General features: G+C 39.3%; 1 long non-coding RNA gene across 1 annotated transcript in view; it reads right to left on the minus strand.

The window, feature by feature from the left end:
• Positions 1-9,442, minus strand: part of LOC140895287 (uncharacterized) — a 44,499-nt gene extending 35,057 nt beyond the window's left edge. The window contains exon 1 of the long non-coding RNA XR_012154160.1: positions 9,281-9,442. This is a non-coding gene — a long non-coding RNA (uncharacterized lncRNA). The remainder of the gene's footprint in view (positions 1-9,280) is intronic.
• Between the last annotated feature and the right edge of the window lie 7,913 nt (positions 9,443-17,355).

Below are 17,355 nucleotides of genomic sequence, written 5' to 3' on the forward strand. Positions count from 1 at the left end.
CAAGGTTTTATATTACTTACATAATGTTCCTCTCCATGCACAGTATAGTGTAACAGGAAAATTCTCCATCTATATATAAATATGAAGATACTAGTAACTACAAATGTAGCATTCGGGGCAAAATTCAGCTAATTTTACTTCTTTCTGTAGATGGCAAAGACTTTCACATATGGTTATGGCGATGGCCACACAACGACAACGATCCTCAAACTGCATAAGGTTTCTCCCTTCACTGACTTATGAACTACAAGCAGACATTAAACCCTCCCTATATGGCTCAGGGAATTAATAATAGGTTGTAGACTCCCCCTTTATCCTACTAATTCAAATCCAGCCTAGGTCAGCCGTGACAAAAAGGTGTTACAATCAGATGGCTGTTCAGGGGCACTAATTAGTGCCTTTGTTCACAGACTTGCACAGAGGCCCAGGACTGAATGACTGTGAAAGCTAAACTATCCTCTTTTATTTACCTTACAGGTGGTCATTATATGTCAGGTTGTAAAGGCTGAGGTACACTGGCTTCCATTTGCATGAGGAAGAATACATTGCTAGTCTATGTAATATGTCTGTTCTGTGGCTAGAAACAGTACTTCAGTCTTTAGTGCTTTTGATCCAATGGCTTTTACTAGCACCAAATTCACTCTGAGAAAAAAAAATATTCTAATTTCTTCAGTTTCCGGCATTCAAAAAAATAAAGTCTTAACATTTTAAATCCTACTTCACTCCATGTAAAGTCAATGGTTGCCTGGCTTCTTTCCAAACATTCTACTTTTTTGTTACAATTTCAGCCAAATAAGCCATCAAAGAAATGTTCTTCATTTCCTGATCCTAAAATATATTTTTATCTTGATGGTTACACCTAGTAGTTGTAACACTAAATCATTCTGACTAAGAATCTCCACAATAGAATGAACATCATTTTGAGTCTCTGACTAAATGTGGAACAATAATTGATATGTTCCTTTTCCGCTCCTTCTCGTCTTCTCTTTAGTGCTTTGAACAAAGCTCTAGGGGCCAGATTCTCAGCTGATATAAATCAGCATAGCCATTGTTTTTCTGCATCAGCTGAGGTTCTTGCCTTCCTTCTGAAAGGAAGATATTTTCTATTGTATTGCAGCTGAGAAAGATCCTCTCATTTCAAAGCAGCGCTCAGCAGACACATACTGGTACTTCTGGGACAACAGCATGAAGAAAAAAACAATAAATATGATAAATGATCAGACAATCTTAATGAAGAGATCCTCCCAAACTCCACTGAACCATTGCTGACACCGGTCACCATAATTGGTATGTCAGACTGTATAATCAGGCCTGGGAAAGCTGAATATATGAAAACCTTTCTGTTCTCATCTGTACTGAAGCAGCACAGAACCACTGCAATGGGAAATAAAGGAGAGCTAAAATTTCTCAGATTAAGATGTAGGAACAAAGGGCCAGATATTAAAAGGTATTTCGATGCCTATGGATGCATTAAAATGGGAATTGGACACTGAGATGCTTTTGAAAATCACACTAGGCACTTATACGCATCTTTCAGGTGCCTCAGTACCTTTAAAAATCTGGCCCAACATGCCTAAATAAAAATTGGTTTTACATTAATTAAATATCTAACTAAAGAATTTACAGGCCATCAATCACCTAAAATAGATTGTTTTCAGATCACGGCAGGCCATCTGTGTCTAGTATGTGAAAGAAAGTCCTTCACTTTGCAATTCAAATTTTCTATATAGTTATACAATACAATCTATAGAATATATTTTTGTGTACTGGACACTGGACCATAGTTCTTGAAATGCTAAAAACATCCCCTTCCATCTGGTAAATGGGTTATACTATTGCCTGGCTGTGTACCATTCTTAACTGTACCCAATGAAGCTCTTTCCTAGGTACTTGAAGAGGACTGTCTGGATATGATCTGTAAGTGTAAAACTGCCATTCGTAAAATCAATACTCATATAAGGCAGTTCCATCATCGCATTTTAGAGGCCTGATTGAGCATTAGGTACTGAGCTTTGAGCAAATCTTATTCATGCAGGACTCATTCATTTGTTGCAGCACGTGGTAAACACCAGGAGGAAAGTATTGCAACCAGATTAAACCCATTATGATAGCAGACCAAACTTACATCCTAGGCCACCTGCCATCAGGCCTGGGGATCTGAAAAGCCAAATATATACTCCTGCTTTGAAGACTTTTTCTACGAAAGAACAGCAGAGAATAAAACTATTAGAAGATTACTCCCATTCAGCTCTACAGTGTACTAGAAGTGTTTGCCTAGCTTTCAGAACCTCATGCCCCAAAGGAAAAATATAATAATAATAATAATTAATAATGTATTAATTTGTATTACTGCAGCTCTTGGAAGTCCTGATCAGGATCAGAGGCCCAATTGATAGGTGCTGTACAGACGTAGTGCCTGATTCACCACCACTATGTGAGTCTAGTTTTGTGATTTCTGTGTATGTCAGTTACAGTTGCATAAAACTAGAACAATACAGTGGTGAATCAATCTCACAGTGTAAGAGACAGCCCCTGCTCTGAAGAATTTACCAAGTCTAATTTACCAAGAATTTACCAAGAATTTACCAGTCTAATTTACCAAGACTCTTCATAACATTGGACTTTTCCCGTATCGTTGCCTGAAATATTCAAGGTCTGCTGGTGTATCTTCATTGAAGTCAATGGAGCGACGCTACTTTACACGAACTGAGCCTCTGGGTCAAAAAATGTGCCTGATCTTACTTACACTGAGGTAGTACCACTGCCTTAGAGAAGTTACTCTTGGTTTATACCAGTTTAACTCAAAGGAGAATAAGACCAAGTGAACATGAAGTCTTCTACTCAGGAAGAGGAAACACAACTCAGATAATACAAATAATAAGGGAGGCTAGTAACCAATGAACTACATGCCTTACAGTATCCAAGTTTCATTTAATTGTATCTCATAATCCTATTTTTACATCACCAAATATTAAGTAATTGGCACAGCGAAGTAATGGAACTGAGAATGTTGGCAGTGAGGGATTGAATGGATACCATCCTGTGGATTCCCCAGGAATTCTCTCTGGAGAAGTTTCCACAAGCTGGAGAGTTTAAGAACTATTATAACTCCTAAAGCACTGTCTGAAAGTGAAGACTGAATAAACTGAGATGCCGCATTTGCTTGTAAAATTAAATTTTGAGAGATTAAGCTTCCAGTCCTGTGCACCACTGATACGATTTGCAATCCCAAGCACCAGAGTAAGCAGTGCAGTTTTAGATCTTAATACTATCAGACACATAGTTACTTCCATGGGTGCCTGCCAGCCAAGTGAAGCAGAAAACAAAAAGAGACACCTCGAACAGCCTTGAAAGCTAACCTGGCACATGATGTAGGATCAATAATCAGAATTGGCAGAGTGCTTTTTTGAAAGTGACAGCAGCACCAACGGAGTCAATTTTTAATCAGTCAGCATCACTTTGGTATGCAAGAGAGTATTACAGTGAAAAGATAATCATTGTATGTTATTTTATGCATGATGTTGATTTCTGTGTGCACTGTTCCTTTACCAATGAATACGTGACAAATAGGACACAGTGAGTATGTATTGTTTAGCAGCATAACTGATCATTTGCTACCTCAGGCAATCAAATTTCTGTGAATTTTTAACTTGAATACGACAACAAATGACAAATTTAGAACAGGTTAAAATACATACAGGAGTGAAACGCTTCCTATTTTTAGTGTTGTTTTTTCTGATGGTGGGAAGGAGGAGAGTGAGTAAGAGCAAGACTGTCTGAAACTGAAAAATGGGGACATTCTCAGCTAGAAAATTCGTTTAGCACCCATTGACTTTAGTTGAGCTATGCTGATTTACACCAGTTAGGAATCTGACCCATGGAGTATGGAGGAATGTGTAAACTCAGTGTACCAATTCCATGTTGCCAATTCTTATTCAATAAGAATATTAAAGAATCTGTAGTTGGGAGATAATTCTGGGTCTGTGGGTGAGAAAAAAACCTGTCATGTTTTCTGCATTTAATTTGTATTTCAGAGAGTGTTTAACTCTGTCACCAACTATCAAGGTGTTCAGAAGGAAGATTTGCTTCTGTGGAAGTGGTGGAATATGAATGTGTGACTAAAGCTTTGGAAACTCATTTTCCAATGAACCAACTACCCTGATACACTGCTACAACTGGGAATGCATTTAATCAGACAACAGTGGTCTAATTAGTTAGCACTATGCAGCCTCTCTTTCTCTCTCTCCATGACTCTGGTCATGGTATTTCCTAATAAAGATAAAACAACCATTATTATTTGCATGAGCTATAGAACGTTATTAAAATTGAACATATAGAACATTAATAAAATTATTAATTGGTAAAATGTAAAGCTAATTCCAGGTTACTTGAATATTTTCCCCACAAAAACCTTATTGTCATGGTGCCCATCAGGACTAGAGATGGTCTGTTATTAATCTCAATAACTAAAACAAATCTGGAGAACCGCTTAGGGGACATGCTTGCTTTTTCACAAAACGGTGAAATGTGCTCGGCTTTTGAATGTAGATGGTCAATTTAACTAAAGACTGAAGGGATAAAAAACCCCACATACAAACTACGGAGGTTTGGTTATGAGCCCTGTTTGTTTGTTTGATCACAACATGGCCTCCAATACAGCTGGTGAAAAATTGTGACAACTGTTTAATGTGGGCTTAAAACTGCAAGCACCATTAACTGCCTCCATCCATACCTGAACTCATTTAGAAGCCTAATTGCTTGATTTGAACATTGCAGGCACATTTGTGCTTATATATTATTATAATTGCTGCTCTGCACCAACTGTGTTGAAAATTGCAGCTACAGAATTTAAATTCATTCATTCAGTCTCTCATCTCTCTCTTACCACTAGTCCAACTTAGGCCATGGCTCACCTCCCCCTTAAAAATTCCATTGAGACAGATGCATGGTTGCAATGTTTGGAATGTTAGTTCTTTTTGCAGATCAAGTCTGCTGGATCCTGTGTCTGTAGTAATTTGAATTGTCTGCTGGCTCACTCAGCAACACCATTTTAATGCTTTTTTTAGGCTCCTTCTTCTGTGCAGGTCTAATCAGTGCACTCAGGCATGTGATGAAGAGCCAGTCACTCACGCAAACAGTTCACAGCACCTCTCAGACCATGTCAGCGTATAAAAAAAGCTGGAGTATTTAAAAATATAGACTTACAATTTTGTTACAATACATAAGTAGGAAATTGACTCTCTCTGGTATTTCTGAACTGGTTAATATGCAAGGATTTTAGAGTAAGGGAAAAATCAATCACCACAGTTCAGGCCATGGATCTTCTGCAGCACTTACATGGTTCTTATGTCATGGACTCTCAGACACAGAACTAGGACTCATAATGCTCAGTGCACTATTCCCTTTGGCTACTTTGCTTTGGATGAATCCAGAGCAAGAAATTACTTGTCTGGAGGAGATGGCACACACTGACCCAAATACACATTAGCGCAAGGGCAAGGGATTTCAGATGCACCTTCAAGGGAAATGTATACAAACTAGCTCTGTTGCTCTTCTGCCCATCTGGCCACTGCTAGAGAGTATTTTCAAGTTCTGAGTCATGCCTCATTATGCTAACACCATCTGTGTTAATGACTGAGAATCTGAAACAGTTAGGAGATAAATGGTCTGCCTTTTCTGCTCTTACCTTTGACTATGTCCAAAATATGTCTGTCATGCCCACCAAGATACATTGCATTTACCATGCAGCACCACATACCTGTTATTAATAGGGTTATAGTCTATTCATTGGTTCTCAGGAAAAGTGCAAACTGGTTATATAAGTTCAGCTAAAGTCAGCCTCAATTTGTCAGTATCTGCCACAGTCGTCCTTTCACAAGAGCCATTTTTTTAAAGAACTCTTTAATCACAAAACAAAACATACTTTTGTGAAAAAATTTCATTTTGGTCTGAAAAGTATTTTCCATTGACAGAAAAATTTCTATTATATACAGTATCATCTTCTCCATCTCAGCTGATATTTTCTAAGATCCTCAGTGAAATAGCTGATTCTGTTTGATGGCCTATGTGTAATATATTTGGTGGTGCAATCTAATTCCCATGGATCCATGTCCACATGATGATAAGATTGATATTCACTGACTTCTTTATGACAGTCAATTTAGAGGCAGTTCCTTTATGGCAGGAAGTAGTATGCAGGAGGATTGTACTACTATATAGGACCACAGAGCTTGCCATGCAGCATCAGATCAGTAGTCCATCTAATCCAGTATCCTGCCTCCAGCAGTGGATGGGACCAGATGCTTTCCAGGAAAAAGCAAAAAAACCAACAACCCTACCCTCCAGGGAAATTTCTTCTTAATCCTCAATAATTAGAGGTTGGTTTATGCTCTGAAGCATGAGGTTTTACATCCCTTCCAAACTCTTATTTGTTTGTTTTGTTTATTTTAATATTTACTGTCCATTCAATGGATATTTTTCTTCCATATCAGTGCCAGTGTTACTAAAAATCCTGCTAAATAGAACCAGTAAAAAAAAAAAATCACAAAAAAGTCTTCCTACGCGGGGGTGGGAGGGAACGACAGAGGAGGGTGCATAATGTGGCCTAGTGGATAGAATGCAGGACTAAGACTCAGGAGTCCTGCATTCTATTCCCAGCGCTGCCTCTGGCTCTGTAAGGTGACATTGGGCAAATCACATGGCCCTCTCTGTGCCTCAGTTTCTCCTTCTGTAAAATGGGGATCATGATACAGACCTCACTTTGAGAGCTACTGATGAACAGTGCTATATAAGAACTAGGAATTGTTGTGCATTCATTTATTTATTTTTCTTTTAAACATTTCAGAATTTGACATTTTTTGAGTAGGTCTGCCACCAGCCTCCTGGCCTGAATGATATCTTGTGGCCATACATTTCACAGGCTGATTAAGAACTGTGTGAAAAAGTGTTTTCTTTTAACCATTCAGAATAGCCACCTTTCAACATCATTGGAAGGCCCTGGGTTCCTGTATTATGAGAAAGGGTGAACAGCAGTTCTTTCTCTACCTTCTCTATACTGTTCTTTATTTCATATACAGTACTTTCATACTCTCCATTTTCTACCTGTTCTGTGAATAAAAGACAGGACTTCATTTTATGGGCTGTCAGTCAGGCACCTGTAAATATGAAAACAGTATCCATAGTGGATCCACAACTGGGGACTGTGATGAGATAATTAGTTTGTCTGGAAACACAAGGCAGCCTCTGCTACAAAGTTCATTAGTTCTTGTTTACTATACAATAGCTCTTGATCTCAGTTCATTCAGTGAAGGGATACAGAACACCTTAGTAGTGTTTGTTTATGTCACTGGTAAAGGTTGAAAGACTTCACTGATGTAACTCAGCATCCCAGCTTAGAAGCTATATTGCGAGCAGTCTAACACTAGTGCTCTGAAACCTAATACAGGGTAGTTCACCAAAATGAGTAGCAGTCTGTGGGGAACTGTACTTTTAAGAGGCTCTGGTGAGAGCAGGATCTAAGTGATCACTCAAAAGACACAATCCATCATTGGATGGAAGCTAGAGATTATTATTTTATTATTTGAGGGCTTGTCTACACTTACATTTTATAGCACTCTAACTTGCTGGCTCAAGGGGGGGGGGAAATCACCCCCCCGAGCGCAGCAAGTCTGAGCGCTTTAAAGCGCTAGCGTGGACAGACTCCGAGAGCTGGCATGCGACCACACACACACTTCGAAGTGCTGCTGCGAGGGTGTTCCCACAACTTCCCACTTTGAAGTTTCCAGTGTAGCCATGCCTTGGGTGTGCTCTGCATTGAACAGGACACAGAAGTCACAATTCCTGTCCCAAGCAGCCTACAAACTTAATAGAGGAACAGCACCCACTCCACTGGGAGGAAGGCTCTACCTGCGTGAGGTTTGGGGGTTTGCTTTTTGTATATAATGAGTGAGCAAGAGTATTTTTAACAGATATGGTTAGTGCTTCTTAGCTTCATGGAAGGAGTGAGATTGGAAGATGCATTTGAAAGAATATGGGGTGTGTAGCTAGTGCAGGAGTAGTGCGATAATTCTAGGCATGGGAAGGCAGAATGGAGTGAGTCATCGAGACAAGAAAGAGAAAATGACATGAAAGAGGATGCCAGTGATGAGGTTAGGGGGAAATGGGAAGAAATGCAAGCAGAAATGTGGGGAGGTTCAGGACAGTGCAGAGCTTTGAATCAAGGACAGGAATCCTGAACTCGATACAGAAGGCAAGAGGGGCAAGTGAAGCACACAATGTTCCAAACTGCAAAAATCAGATCTAGAACGGGATTCTAAATACTGCAGAGTTCGTGTGCTGTTAGGGCCCAGGGCTTTGGGTTTGGCTCATTGTAGGCAAGCAGAAAATATGGATCCGGGTTCAGAATCTGGGTGCGGGTGGGCAGATCACACTTGACATAGTGCTGGCAGAGAGGCCAGTGCTGGCATAGAAATGAAGCCACTCATTCACTCCAATTCTAGGTAAGGGGTTGGGGTGGATTGGTGGAGCATTGTGAGAAACCTGGTTTGCTGCTGCTTGTGCTGTTCTCATGTTCTAGATAAACAGAGGGTTTCAGCTCCCAGGGATGAATGAGTTCAACACAAGGGTTAATAATAACAAGGAATAAGTACATAGTTCTACATTACAAATGTCATCTAAAAGTCTCAAAGAGCTCTAATAAATAGGATTTTTTTTCATTTCCATTTCACAGGGAAACTGAGGAAAACAGGTGTTAAGTGAGTCTCCCAGGGTCACACAGCAAGTAAATGGAAGAGCCAGAAATAAAAATCAGGGCCAGATACTGAGTGGGTAATTCAGGTTAGCAGCATTCACTCCAATGCTGTAACACCCATTTACAGCAACTGGAAGGATCTGGGCTCACTTTCTTGCCCATTCCACTGGGCAAATGCATGCAAAACATCACTTCAGACAACACAGACAAACACCACTGTCAGACAGGAGGTGTGGTGTCTGGGCAGCCAGCAGCAGTGGAGGGGTTAAATGTGAGAACACACAGTATTAAATGTTTCTGAAGTAATAACCTCCTCTGCCCCCAGCCATCGAAAAAGGTGCTTTTTCACTGCATAATATTTAAATATTGCAAGCATAAATAATGAGAAAAGTATGGGGTGGAGTATTGTTCACAAGGCCTTGCTGTATTCTCCCTTCCTTTCTCTTTGGAGAGCAATGACAGGACACAGGTGGCAAGCTGCTGAGGATATTTTCCAGAAGCTATATGTCTCAGTCCCTTTTTGGCACTGACCTTAGACATTGGCTCTGTCACATGATGAGCGGCTGATGAGCTGTCTGGGTTGCCTTGCCTTCCCTAGACACCATTTTCTTTCCAGTTGCATTTGAGTACAGAAATGTATTGTGTCAACATGAGGAATGTGAACCTTTAACAAAGGAATTCCGATAAGGTTTACCTCTTTGCTGTGGAATAAAAAACTACTTTAAAATGCTGGATGCCACGGCAGAAAGTTTTAAATGGTAGTAGTTGAAAATGTCCGACAGATGCAGGGGTTGAAGATATTTTTGATTAATTCATTCTATATGATTCAGATATTTAACAGAAAAGTTCAGTCATTACCTGTTAAAATTCCGGAGAGGTATGACATATATTTAGTTGAGGGGAAGGTCTGAATTCTACTCTATAAAATTGCTTGATGCTAGCTAAGTTTTTTTTTTTCCTTCAAAAATGGGACACTTTTATTTTATAGAAGATTGTACTAGGTAAAGAGGTAAAAGGAAATTGACTTACCTACATTTTTAAGCTTCTGTGTATCCAAACTGCAATCTGCATTATCAGGAAAAAAATTAGTGTTGTTTCCAGAGATTTAGATGTATAACTTATATTAGCAGTAAAATGAGGTGAGCAAATAATATCTCATGTACTCTTTGCAATGTCTTTCCTTATTCCTGTATTTTATAACTAAATACTATAATCCTGCAGCCTGTGAAATTATTGCTTCTTTTTTTCTTTGAACTACAATATAGTTAGGAGTGTGCGTGTCCTTGAGCTAGGTAGTTTTATATTAATCATAAAAAAAAGACAACTGGTCAACAAATAAAAAGGTCCTGAATAAAATTATATTGGTATATTCAATATGAAACCCACATTAGGTTAACATTTCAATTTCTATCTAATCATTTTTCTGACATGAAGAGCACTGTTTAGGACCCCAATCTTGCAGGGTACTTAAGTATGTGCTTACCTTTAAGCATTGAAGTCAATCATATGCTTACATCTAAGCAAGTGCTTAAATGCTTTGCTGGATCAGGGGCTAAGTATGTTTAAAACTACCCCAAGCATATTTGCTGTTGACCCTTAAAAAGATTCAAAACAAATTCCCCTCCACAGTGTCCAATTCCTGTTCAACCAATTCTTCAGACAGGCACACTGCACCAGTAGGTGCTCAAAGACTACAGTGCTGAAGGCCATATACACGGTAGATGGTGCTTCTCCTAGTTGCCTTTTGTCCACTGTGGTAATCTTGAAAAATAAACAAATAAATAAAATCATTTGTAGAACTGTCATAATTTCTCCTTTTGTCATAATTGGGATTTCACAGTCATTGAGTTTTCTGCTTCACGTTATATTTCTGAGTTTAATCAGAAACTAACACAAAGGAAGTGCAAATAGGGCACAGGTTGAAATGAATATGGAATGGAACCCTATTCTAGGATTTTTTCCTGTGGGGATGATACTGTTTGTAGCTAGTCTTCTTTCCTTCCTTTCTAATAGTAGTAGGATATTTTTGTAAAATAGAACAAGACACGTCTGCTTGTGAAAACTGCTGTCATGTGATGTGGGTTCTGCAAGTATCACTGGTAAAAAGATGAAATATTTTTGTGCTGATATAAATGACACAGCTCTAGTACTCACAGGGGCAGAAGGGTGCTTTTGACCTTCCTCTCTGTATTATAAAGTGACACATTTTAACTAAAAATACACTAGCACTCTGAAACCTAACATACGGTAGTTCACCCAAATGAGCAGCAGTCTGTGGGTAACTGTACCTTTAAGAGGCTCTGGTGAGAGCAGGATCTAAGTGATAATAATATTTAAATATTGCAAGCATAAATAATGAGAAAATACTGACCATGAACTCTGTCACATATACTGGCTGCTTCAGATGGCAGCAAAATAACTTGCATGGAGTGTGCATTAGACATAGGTGAACTGGTATGGAAAATTTCAAAATCCCCACCCTTGTGTGCTCCTCCCATTTAATGATTCAGGCTTGAACTAAACCTTATTTTAAGATTCTGTGGATAAATTTCCTTTAACATCTGGTTTCCAGCACAGAATCAAAAAGATTTATTAAATAATAACAAAAAACTACCTGAAGGAGGTTCCAAAGAGGATGGAGCTCAGCTGTTCTCAGTAGTGACAGATGACAAAACAAGGAGCAATGGTTTCAAGTTGCAGTGGGGGAGGTCTAGGTTGGATATTAGGAAAAACTATTTCACTAGGAGGGTGGTGAAGCCTGGAATGGAATGGGTTACCTAGGGAGCTGGTGGAATCTTCATCCTTAGAGGTTCTGAAGGTCCAGCTTGACAAAACCTCTAAGGATTTAGTTGGAGTTGGTCCTACTTTGAGCAGGGGGTTGGACTAGATGACCTCCTGAGGTCCCTTCCAACCCTAATCTTCTATGATTCTAAATAATAACAAATAATAATTTGTAGTGAGGTAGCACCTAGGAGCCCCAGTATTGGACCAGAACCCCATTGGGCTAGGTGCTGTCCTAGCACGGAACACAAAAATGGTCCCTGACCCAAAGAGCTTACAATTTAAATAAGGAAATGTTGAAATACTACAAGAAAGGGCCTTGTCATTGTCTTTCCACCCATGACTAGAAACAGAAGTGCCAAAAATCTTGTGAAGAAGCCAGTTCGCATAAAATTACCAGTTTAATATGTCAGACACTCGGAGGTTCAGGTATTTCATATCTGCAGCCAAACCAAGCTCTGTAATGTCTGATATTTGCCCTTCCCAGCTGTGTACATGCATAAATCAAAATGTGAATAACTGCTGGTGATTAGTCCAAAAAAATATCTTTGGACACAGATGGTAAAGAGCAAGGAGACTGCGTAATTTAATAGACCGCAAGGAATGAAAATCATTCATATCAACTGTGCCAAGGGAAGCCTCATTAGAGACACTAAAAGTGAAACAAAGAATGACTCCATTACTGAGACAGTGCGTAGAGTCATTGTGAAATGCAATCGGAACATTGGTTAAAATAACTAAAATGAAAATAAAGCAAAAATAAAAATCCCCTCCCTACTAGCATGGTCTACAATTGGTTTTATTGTTGTAAATGAAAACCAGGAGGATGAAAGAAATGAGTGAGGCAGTAAAGACATAGCCAAAATAAAAAAAATGAAAAGGAGTGATGTGTCAAGAAATTACATCCAGCCAGCTAATGAATAGTTTTTTGCAATAACCTAAAAAAGTTAAACCATAGAACCCGAAAGACAATCACCAAAAGAATTCAATATTCAAGTAGCAAACAAAATGTACTGAAAGGCTATTTTGGTAATATGCCCAGCTACTTATCAATGTCATGCTGAATAAGGCTCAGGGTTTTCAGTGCAACTGTCTGGTGCACAGTCTTCTTACTACAAGATATTGGGAATCACAGGACATGCCAGGTTTGCATACAAGACAACATTTAAAAGCAGGTTTTTTCCTCATTCTGATTTTTAAAAAAATCCTGAAAATCTTTTCCTTTTAAGTAGTTCTTTCAAGGCCTTATGATGCCAAATTCTCATGTGTTTTGATACTTGATTCTATTATGACCTATGAATGTCAAGATCAAAAAGAAATAAATACACAATCAGCCTTGTGCAGATTTGATGTCAGAGTTGTTTTAACTGCACAGAAGACAATGTGAAGGAAAGTGCCGATTAAAGAAGGGAACCTGGCAATATACTTGGGGGAGGTTACTAAGGGAACCAAGAGACATTGTAAAGGAAAATAACATTATTTGGGGAATTGAAAAGGCAATGAAAGGTAAATGGGAAATAGCCATGTTAGAGAGATGACAAATGAAGGGAAAGAGACAGACCATATGACAAGACAATAGGTTAGAGAAAGAAATGAGGGAGAAAAAATACCTAGAGATAATAGAAAGGAAGAAACCCAGTTAAACACAGATACCGTTTAATGGGGATTTAGAGCCCGAGCCTGCTTCTATGGAAACCAGTGAGAATTCATATTGACCTCAGTGGAAATAGGACTAAGACCCCATATATCTGTAAGCACCTGTGCACAAATGTAAATCCAACGATAATTGGGGGCTGAGCATTCTCTGATCCCAGTGAAGCCAGAAAGAGTAAAGGCTGATGAACATCTGCCAAGAGGTATCTTGCATACCTGAATTCTAAGATTTAAGGTGTGGACTAAATCTTTACTCTCCACCTTTATTTTATCTTCCAGTGAAATGGAGTGATAATAGCAAGCTAAGTTTTTTATTCAGACCATTCACATAGTATATATTAGACTGTATTTGACTCCTGTGACAGAAATTTTTGTAAGTTATATTGATACACCATGTCAAGAAAGCTGGTTGCTTTCAGTGAATTCACAGGGACTTGTAGAGGTCCAGTGTGCTTGTTTGGTTCAGATGTAGTAAGGTTTATTTTATTTCTTTCTGAATGATACTTTCCAGTGTTCCATATTAAAAACCAGTAGCAGACAGCCACTGAGAATGTCTGTAACCATATTGCATGCTTTATGTTACTCTGCAATTTTTTTTTGTTTAAAGGAGGTGAGACACATTGGGACAAGAGCTAAAGATAGGAAAGAACCCTCTGTTTTAATTAAACCAAACATAGGAATTGCCATGTTGAATCACAGTGATTGTTTATCAAGTCCTGTATCTTGTCTCTGACAGTGGCCAGGAACAGATCCTTCAAAGGAAGGTGCAAAAAATATCATAGTGGAAACTTATGGAATAACTTGCTCTTATGAGAAGATTTTACCTAAGTACTCTGTAGTTGAGTTATGTCTTGACCCATGAAGGCTTCTATCCCTTCTAAACGAACATACACAGCTGTTTCTGTTCTTCGACTATAACCATGAATGTTCCCGTTATCCATAGCAGTATCCAATCCTCTTTTGAATCATACTAGGTGCTTAGCCTTAGTGATGTATTGTAGCAATAAGCTTGACAAGTCACTTCTGTATTATGTAAAATAGTACTGGAAATGTACCATTAAGTCCTGAGTCACTATCCAGATTGGCTGGCAAAAAATTTACTCTATTTTTTATGTCTGGTTGCATAGTCTATGCAAGTCTTTATACTGTATGTTTTATTTTTCTTCCAAGCTTTATGCTACAGTGCTCCTAGGTCAGGTAAGGATTTAGGAGGGAATCCATCCTTGCACCATTGTTGAGACTGGTGCAGGTATAGAGGTGGGGGAGGAGTGCGCATGAATCCCATCAATCCTAAGGCTTTTAGGGTCATGTGGCCCACTAGTTCTGTTAGGCTGCAGCTGCCATAGCCCCTATTGATCTTGTAGCCACTAGGAAAGGTCAGGGATGCAAGGGTGCCTACCTCTTCCTGTCCTCCCTTGCCCAACTCCTACCCACCTCCCACAAAGAGAGCTTCTGTGAGTCCAACAGAGGCCCCCTGTACCATGGGCATTGTCCTGAAAGGGAAAAGTAGAGGTGAACTGTCACAGATCTACTTTGTGGCCTCTAGGTTGTGCACAGTAGACATAGGGCAACCATCAATTAGTTTCATAGGCCATATTCTACTCTGACACCAATTTTACACCATTGTACTACACTGACTTCACTGTAGTTACTGATGATTTACACTGGTGTAGGGCTGAACAGGATTAGGCCCAATGACTTCCATTCGAGGCCACTACTATAAAATGGCATGTAAAATTAAAATGTTATGTACCACATACATTGTTAGGGTCCTTTGTGATTCCAGACTAGAACAGCCATTCACTGACGTGTAGCAAACCATTGCTCATACCCACAGAGGACTGGGAGATCAATTGTGGACTACTGAGTGAATGATGAGTGAATAATGGGACAAACAATTTGAAAAATGAAGGAAATTACAAACTCTCTGGTTTTTTGTTTTAAAAAGAAGCTTCATCCTTTCAGAGACAACTTATTATGAATGCTTGTCATTTCCCCCTGAAACTATACCGCTCATGGGAGCTAAAAAAGCTGCAATCATTAAATAACTCTTTTTCCCCCATTAGACTCAAGGGGAAATGGGGACAAGCCTTTTAAAAAAAAGCAAAAGTAAATAAGCAACGCTTCGTTTTCCCCCCAGCATGGCTTATTTGCAACTTTATTCTCCCACTGGTGTTCACACAGTCCAGTTACTGTTAACGAGAGTTACAGATGTACAGTGAGAACAACTAGACTCCCAAGTGTAGTTTTTAATGGTTCTCTGCTTAGTATCCAAGAAATATGTGCTAGAACAGCAATGGAAATTATATCTGCAGATATTGTTCTTCCAGTTAAACAATCACTGAGGTGTCACAGCCTCAAACCAAATTTACACCCCAGGCGGTGGTGAGGTAATCAGATTGTATAAGCTGAGCAGCTCAGGCTGGTTCCATATTTGGATGAGAATTTGTCATGAAACAGCCAGTTTCTGCAGGGAGGGTGGTGGTAATTCAGTGTATGGCACTTCTGCCTGTGAATCAGTATTGATCCAACTGCACCATGGTATTAGCAGGGAATTATGTTGTGGCACAGAGTTGTGTTGTTTAGAAGAAGCAAAAAGACAGATCCTGATCACCTGGAATTATTAATGAACCCATGTCACTGGTTGCAAGGGTAAAGGTGTCCTAGCCAAATTCCAGTAGGGGTGGTTATGTTGTGTATACCTATAGTCCCACAGTTTCAATAGATATGGCACAGTCCCCTTTTTTAACTTTCATAAGCTGCTGTGCAATGTGGCCGTGTGCTGTTAAACAGCAGCGTCCACAATTTCAGCGGAGCCAGATTTGGCTATTAATTAATCATAGAATATCAGGGTTGGAAGGGACCTCAGGAGGTCATCTAGTCCAACCCCCTGCTCAAAGCAGGACCAGTCCCCAATTTTTGCCCCAGATCCCTAAATGCCCCCCTCAAGGATTGAACTCACAACCCTGGGTTTAGCAGGCCAATGCTTAATTAAAAATATATGCTTATGGGAAATCAATAAAACTGCTTATGGTAACCAGCCCTACATTTGGTAATGTTTGCTGCTTCTGTTCCTAGGCCCCAGTCTGCATCCTTGTATCATGTAGAATGACTTTGACTTCAATGGCCCCAGTGTGGGTCCACAAGTCTACCTGCATAGTTCTCACTATGGAATTTGGCCCTTTGTTTGCAATATGATTTCAGACCCTGTAGCCTGTGATCTGGATTTTCTTCTTGTTAACAATTAAAATACATTGACTGTGAATTCTAAGTAGCTATCCTCTGTTATGTACTGTGAATGATAAGTGTCTCACCTTATAACAGCTACTACCAAATAGAGATTTACAGAAGGGTGCAGAGCTGTGGGTATGCATCAAGTGAACAGTTCAAATAAATGTAATATTTAATAGTCATGAAATCTCTTGTATAAAATATGTATTAAGATGCACTATAATCTTTCAATTTATTGTTTAATTTTTATGTAATGTTTTTTCTTTCAATATTTTGGCATATCATAGGAGTATCCATCAGAAATTAGCATGGCCATGAGCTGGAGCTTAGTGTTGTGGCCTTTTGTTACTGGGGGTAAAAGAAAAGCAAGAATATTTAAACATTAATTTCTACTGAATCATGTTAGGTATCCAAAAAGAATAGAGAGTAAATAGACAGAGTACTGAGCAGAGCATGCCACCAAATGGGTGTCTGCAGGATTTGTTAACTTGCTGTGGGATATGGATGAACCAGTACAGAAATATTGGACTAGTGGCTACTGATGTCACATGCCTATAGCTTCCCCCATTGATCTGAGTGCAAGTTTTGTCACTGAGTTTAACAGGAGATGGATCAAGGCCACAGGCTGGCTTATGCATACGAGAAATATTAAAAAGCATAATGAATCTTATTTTTAAATTGACTGGAATTAGCCAGCACATATAGCGTATTTAATGAGATGAAGGGTGCATATGGGAAGTGGATACAGCTGTCTTACACTTGGCTGACTAAAGTCACTATAATGAGCTGTGTGTGATTCGAAGCTGTATCCTCAGTCAGGGGTCTTCACACTGTGGTCCATTAAAGACACCCAACGAATGTGGTCCCAGAAACAGTGTGCTGAAATGTCCATTTCATTTTTGTCTTGTTCCCTTTAATGACATACACTTTTGGTGCATTTT

Source organism: Lepidochelys kempii, chromosome 11, assembly GCF_965140265.1.
Source record: "Lepidochelys kempii isolate rLepKem1 chromosome 11, rLepKem1.hap2, whole genome shotgun sequence".
Classification (NCBI taxonomy): Eukaryota; Metazoa; Chordata; order Testudines; family Cheloniidae; genus Lepidochelys; species Lepidochelys kempii.